Here is an 8049-nt window from a genome sequence, read left to right on the forward strand (position 1 = left end):
TTCTCAACCTGAAGACAAATCTTTAATAATAACCTTATCAGATGAAGGAAGAAGAAGAAGAGAAGAAGAGAAGGAGAAGAGAAGGAAGAGAAAAGAAGAAGAAGAGGAGGAGGAGGAGAAGGAAGAAGCGAAGAAGAGGAAGAAGAAGAGAAGGAGAAGAGAAGGAAGAGAAAAGAAGAAGAAGAGGAGTAGGAGGAGAAGGAAGAAAAGAAGAAGAAGAGGAGGAGGAGGAGGAAGAGGAGGAGACGACAGCTTATGTGACTTATGAGACAGCATATAGCAACCAAACATTCAAATTTTTAGAGTTCCAGAAGGAGAAGAGATGAGCAAAGGCATGGAAAAACTACTTAATACAATAATAGCTGAAAACTTCTCAAGTCTTACGAGAGATATACACATCTAGATACAGGAAGTGCAAAGATTCCCGAATAGATTCAACCTGAAAAGATCATCTCCAAAGTATATTATAATCCAAATGTCAAAAGTCAAAGACAAAGAATTCTAAAAACAGCAAGAGAAAAGCATCAAGTCACATATAAGACTAATTAGTTTGACTCTACAAGACTAATAGCATGTCTCTCAGCAGTAACTTTACAGGCCAGGAGAGAGTGAAATGATACATTCAAAGTGAAGAAAGGAAAAAGAAACTATCAGGAAAATACACCATGCCCATAAAAACTATCCTTTAAAAATGAAGTGACTTCCCAGACAAGCAGAAACTTAGGAAATTCATTACCACTAGACTGACTGCACAAAAAAAATTATTTAATGACTTCTACACCCGGAAGAAAAAGATGATATGTATTATCAGAAAAACACAAAAATATAAAACTCACCAGTAGAGTAGATACACAAGTGAGAAAGATTTAAAAAACTTAAATATTAGCACTACAGAAAATCAGCAAACCACAATGATAAGAGAGAAAGAGGAGTTTGGGACCAGCCTGACTAACGTGGTAAAACCCCATCTCTACTAAAAATACAAAAAAATTAGCTGGATGTGGTGGTGCACACCTGTAATCCCAGCTACTTGGGAGGATGACACAGGAGAATCACTTGAACCCAGGAGGTGGAGTTTGCAGTGAGCCAAGATCGCACCACTGTACTCTAGCCTGGGTGACAGATTGAGACTCCATCTCAAAAAACAAGTCTCAGCAAATTTGAAAAGAATGAAATCATATCAAGTGTCTTCTTAGATCACTGTGGACAAAAACTAGAAATTGATCATAAGAGGAGCTTAGAAAATAGTACAAATACATGACAACTAAACAAATTACTCTCCTGAATAACCCCTGGGTCAATGCAGAAATTAACAAGACAGGAAAAAAAATATTAAAACAAAAATGGAAACACAACATACCAAAACTCACAAGATATAGCCAAAACAGTGCTAAAAGGAAAATTTATAGCAATAAATGCCTACATCAAAAAAGTAGGGAAAGATTGTAAATAAACAACTTAATCATGCACATCACGGAACTAGGAAAAAAAGAAGAAACCTAATCCAAATCAGAGAAAACGGAACTAAATGAAATGGAGACTAAAAAAATAAGGCTAAGGATTGAAAAATGAAAAGTTGTTTCCTGAAAAGATAAATGAAATGGATAGTTAGCTAGACTGACCACAAAAAAAAAGAGATGACCCAAATAAATAAAATCAAAACCAGAAAAAGGAATCATTCAAATTGATATCACAGAAATAAAAAGTATCATTAGAAACTATTGGGAACACCGACAAATAAAAAAACCAAAAAAATAGATAAATTTCTGGCCATATACAGCTTTCCAAGATTGAACCAGAAAGCAATAGAAAAGCTGAATAGAGAAATAACGAGTAATGAGATTGAATAGGCAATGAAACCACCCCCCTTCAACTAAGAAAAGCCCAGGACCAGATGATGTCTTTACTGCTGAATTCTATGAAACTTACAAAGAAGTACTAAGATCAAATTTTTCTCAACGAATTTCAAAAACTAAAAGAGGAGGGAATTTTTCCTAACTCATTCAACAAGGCTAAACCCTTAAATGCAAAACTCCTTAACAAACTACTAGCAAGTGAAATCCAACAACACATCAAAAAGATAATACATCATAAGTAAGCAAGATTTATCCCAGGGATGAAATGATGTTTCAGCATACACAAATCAGTATATATATTATACATCACATCAACAGAATAAAAGACAAATACCATACAATCATCTCAAGATGCAGTAAAATCATTTGATAAAATTTAGTATCCCTTAATGATAAAAACTCTCAAGCAACCCAGGCATAGAAGGAATATATCTCAACATGATAAAGTCCATATGTGAAAACCTACAGTTAGCATCATACTGAATGGGGGAATGCTTTCAGCTGTTTCTCAAAGAACTGGAAAAAGACAAAGATTTACCATTTCTCAAGGGAAAGAAATAAAAGGCATCCAAATTAGAAAAGATAAAGTCAAATTATCTCTTTGCAGGCAGTATGATTTTACATATAAATAACCTAAAGACTCCACCAGAAAATTATTAGAACTGATAAATTCTGTAAAGTTGCAGGATATAAAATCAGCATACCATAATGAGTAGCATTTCTCTATACCAATAATGAACTAGCAGAAAAAAAAATCAAGAAGGCAATCCCGCCGGGCGCGGTGACTCACGCCTGTAATCCCAGCACTTTGGGAGGCCAAGGTGGGCGGATCACGAGGTCAGGAGATCGAGACCAACCTGGCTAACACGGTGAAACCCTGTCTCTACTAAAAATACAAAAAATTAGCTGGGCATGGTGGTGGGTGCCTGTAGTCCCAGCTACTTGGGAGGCTGAGGCAGGAGAATGGCGTGAACCCGGGAGGTGGAGCTTGCAGTGAGCCGAGATAGTGCCACTGCATGCAAGACTCCATCTCAAAAAAAAAAAAAAAAAGGCAATCCTAGTTACTATAGCTACAAAAAGGAATAAATTTAACTAAGGAGGTGAAAGACAAGGAAAGCTACAAAACACTAATGAAAGAATTGAAGAGGACATATAAAAAATGATGACCATCCTATGTTAATGGATTGTAAGAAGAATTAACATTGCCAAAATAACCATACTGCCCAAAGCAATCTACAGATTCAGTGCAATCCTTATCAAAACACCAGTGTCATTTATCACAGAAATAGAAATAACAATCCTAAAATTCATATGGAACCAAAAACAATTCAAATAGCCAAAGCAACCATAAGTAAAAAGAACAAAGCTGGAGACATCAGACCACCTAACTTCAAAATATCTTATAAAGCTATAGTAACCAAAACAGCATGGTATTGATATAAAAACACACATATAAACCAGAGGAATACAATAGAGAACCCAGAAATAAATTCACATATTTATAGCCAACTGATTTTTGAGTAAGGTACCAAGATCACACATTGGAAAAAGAACACCCTCTCTAATAAATGGTACTGGAAAAACTGGATATCCATACACAGAAGAATGAAACTAGATCCCTATTTCTCACTGTATTAAAAATGTACACTCAAAATTAATTAAAGACTTAAGTGCAAGACCCAAAATTATAAAGCTACTAGAAGAAAACATAGAAGAAACACGGCAGAACATTGGTCTAGGCAAAGATTTTATGGCTAAGACCTCAAAAGCATGGACAACAAAAACAAAAGTAGACAAACGGGACTATATTAAACTAAAAAGTTTCAACACCACAAAGGAAACAATTGGTAAAGATAACACCTGTTGAATGGGAGAAAATATTTGCAAATGATTAAACCCACAAGAGAGTAACATTCAGGATATGAAAGCAACTCAAACTCAATAGCAAAACAATGAAATAATCTCATTAAAGAGTTAATAAAAGTATCTAAATAAAAAATTTCACAAAAACACACATACAAATGACCAACAGGTGTATTTTTTAAAAAGCTCAACATTATCTTTTGCATCAGATTAATGCAAATCATCATACCCCAGATAAAATGGCTATTATTAAGAAGACAAAAAATAACAGACGCTGGTGATGATGTGGAGAAAAGGAAATTCTCATACACTGTTAATGAGAATGTAGATTAGTATAGCCATTATATAAATCAAAATGGAAATTTCTCAAAAAACTAAAATAGAACTACCATATGATCCAGCTATTCCACTACTCAGTCGTTATCCAAAAGAACAGAAATCAGTATATCAAAGGGCTAGCTGCACCTCTATGTTTATCACAGCACTATTCATGACAGCAGAGATATGAAATCAACCTAAAGTGTCTATCAACAGATGAATGAATAAAGAAATTGTGGCATATGAACACAAATTAAATACTATTCAGCCATAAAATGAATTAATTTCTGTCATTTGCACCAACGTGGATGGAACTGGAGGTCATTGCATTAAGTTAAATAAGTCAGGCACAGGAAGACAGATATTGCACGTTCTCACTCAAATGTGGGGGCTGAAAAGTTGATCTAATGGAAATAGTGAGGAGAATGCTAGTTATCAGTGACTGGGCTGGGTTTGCATTTGGCGGGGTGGGAATAAAGAGAGATTAGTTAATGGGTACAAATATAAAATTAGATAGGAGGAATAAGTTCTAGTGTTCAATTGCACAGTAGGATTACTATAGTTTACAATAATTTGTTTTACATTTCAAAAGAGCTAGAAGAGATTTAAAATATTCTCAATACAAATAAAGTATCAATGTTTGAGGAGATGTACAACCTAAATACCCTGACTTGATCATTACACATGCTATACTTGTATCGAAATGTCACATGTATCCCATAAATATGTACAATTATTATGTGTCAATAAAAAAGGAAGTTTATCAAGAGCTGAACCATCTAGCTGAATCTACCACAACCAGAAAGCTAGCGTGAATGAACATATGTTTGTATTTTGTTACTTATCCCCATTTTCATTTTCTAAAGTTTAGGAGAGATGAAAGTAATGTAAACATGGTGGGCACTGAGTAACCACTGAGGACCCTCCTGTTTCCTCACTAGAGTTTCTAGTAAAAGTGAATTTGAGTCTGATCTCAGCATTGTCTTAATGGAGAATACAGTGGCACTAGAAAGTGCTTATAACAGTAGTAGGTGTTGGGTGGTGGCTGTAGGCGGTGGCCAAGGCAAAAGAGAGGGGTCCTGGAAGCAGGGCTGGGTACATGGGGCTGGGGGAGATGGGCAGTACAAAATGAAAATACAGGGGCTCTTGTTCAATAATGATTAAGAATTTCAAGACAGCAACAGAAAAACATTAAATCAAGAATGGGATCCTTCTAAGCACAGAGTCCCATGTGAGAAGCCAGCCCTGCCTGGAATTTCAGACCCGAGGACAGCATTGTGCAGGTCAGAGCTCTGCACAGTTTCTGAAGGCAGGAGGCTGAGAATGATCCAACTGTTGGAGGAGTTTTACTCTGAGCTTCTTTAAAAAGCCTGGTCAGACTCAAAGCTTTTATTTATTTGTTATCTTATTTTTCTTTTATAAACTTGAAAGATCAGGAATACATTAAAATATCAACAGGGTTATAGTCTGAAGCTGATTATTTATTTTGTATAAATACTAGAGAAGATTCAGCCAAATGGCTGAAATTAACCCATCGGGAGTAGGAGGGGGAGGGAAGGGGGTTTAAACTGCAGATTTTCTATTGCGACTAGGAAGGAGGATAAAGCTTCTCCAGAAACAGCTGGTTGCCATGGTAAAATGGTAAAGAGAGATTTTCTTCAGCTTTTCTCTTCTGATTCTGAAAAACAAACCTGAGAATGAAGCCGAAGAAGAAACTTAAAGTGAAATGATTGAGCTTGGACCCCAAGCAAAACAGCAAGAAATGATCTCAGAGGAGGGATTAACTCAGGTGTCAAGGCTGGTAGATGGAATAGGCAAGAATGCATTGCTCTGGGAAGCCTCCAAAGTCTGGGATAGCCAAATAATCACTGATTGCTGGGCACAGAACTTGTGTCCAGAGCTGTGCTAGGCACCTTCAATACATTATTTCATTTAATTTGTATAGCTTCACAGCAAGCTTAACATATCACATATTATCATCCTCATTGTACAGAGGAAGAAACTAAGGTTAAAAAGATTTCATAATTTGGCCAAAGTCATATTGCTCTGAAGTGTCAAACTCCACTTCTAAATCTTGGCAAGACATGGCCCGTAAAGAAAATGAGCAAGTGGAACAAGATGAGGAATATGTTAAAGAAATTGAGGACTTTGCAGAAATAACAAAGGTTAAGAGGGATAAACTAGGAGAAGATTAAAAGTCCAATTAGAGATAATGGTTTGACATTAGTCCTCATGCCTTAAATGTTTTTTGAATTGATATTTATGTTTTCTTGTATCTGTTAGAAATTAGCTTTATTAAGTATTTGCTAAAGGCTCAGATCTCAAGTTTTTCATCAAAAGAGAAACTATTCACTTGCTTGCATGATAGGGGAGGCAAATGCTCCATCTAATGGCAATTCAAGAACATTCTAAAGCTGTGTCATATTTTAACCCACAAGAGGCAAACTAAGGAGGTGTCTAAGTGGGCTAAGTGACCCAAACTATATATTCAATAAAAACCTATTGAACGAATAACTACAAAATGGGAGAACAAATAAGTATACAAGTGCACATGGTAAAAGGATCACAAGCTTCTTGTTTCTGCCAAACTTGTTAGTATATAACTTTAATAAAGACACTATAGACTTCAAAACAGGTTTCTCTATGCTAAATATTAATTATCAGCCTTCAAACAAGAATATCTCCTCTTCAACCAAGAATATATCTGCATACCTACCATTGTCATAAAACTTGTATCTTGTGGTAGAAAGAAATTGGGCAACTCTCAACACTCATCACAACATCTTTATTTCTACGAGGAATTTCCATGCACATTGGTTAAGCATTCTGTGTGCCAACAGAATCTCTATTTTGTCATATTCTGGGTTTCTCTCCTGTTTCAAAAGTGAATCAAAGGAGGTGATATAGTTTGTATATTTGTCCCTTCCAAATCTCATGTTGAAATGTGACCCCTAATTTTGGAAGTGGGGCCTGGTGAAAAGTGTTTGTGTCATGGGGATGGATCTCTCACGAATGGCTTGGTGCCCTCTCTGCAGTAACAAGTGTGTTTTTGGAGTCAGTTTTTGCTCTATTAGTTGACATGAGAGCTGGTTGTTTAAAAAAGCCTGGCATCTCTCTTGCTTCCTCTCTTGCCATGTGATGCACCTGCTCCCCCTTTGCCTTCTGCCATCAATGAAAGACTCCTGAGTCCTCACCAGAAGCCACGCAGGTGCTGATACCATGCTTGTGTAGCCTGTAGAACTGTGAGCCAAATAAGCCTCTTTTCTTTATAAATTATCCAGTCTCAGATATTTCTTTATAGCAAACAAAATGAACTAACAGAAGAGGTAACTATTCATTCTTTCTCACTGCAATCCAATGAGGGGTCTCAGAAACACCCATTACAATGGCTTCCCAGGCTCCCCTCAGAACAGTTACATGACACCTAGAATGATGCCTTCATGGAGTCATGCATTGTCTGCTCAACAACTGTTGCTTTCCATTCTTCAGTAATGACAAGTACACTGGCTTCTCTCTCTACCATGTCCCTATCTAAAACTAAAATTTTGTATATTATTCCCTTGGGGCTGTGTTCTCAGGAAGCTATCATAGCTGAAAAAGGATCTGTCAAAGAAGTCTCCACTGAAATGTTAATTACTGACAATGGCATAACGCTTTTCCTGCTCAGGGATGTTTGCATTTTGTGAGAGTCTTAGAAATAGCTAAATCTTGGCTAGTATATAGCCCAGTGACTGTTTCATGGATAATATTTAATACAACGTTTGAACTAAACTCAACAAAATAATGAATCCCTAGTAGTGGAAATACAAGCTGAGTATAGAAGACTTACTTGGACAAAGAAGTTGTCCAAGTGTAACTCAAACTCCAGAATTGAGTTTGAGCTAACTTTAATTCTGACTCTCCACATTTGTCAGAAATTCTCACAGGCACATGTAGATCAATGGAAGAGGACAGAGATCTCAGAAATCAACCCATGCATATATATATGGTCAACTCATCTTTGACAAGGGTG

Source organism: Pongo pygmaeus, chromosome 21 (assembly GCF_028885625.2).
Source record: "Pongo pygmaeus isolate AG05252 chromosome 21, NHGRI_mPonPyg2-v2.0_pri, whole genome shotgun sequence".
Classification (NCBI taxonomy): domain Eukaryota; kingdom Metazoa; phylum Chordata; class Mammalia; order Primates; family Hominidae; genus Pongo; species Pongo pygmaeus.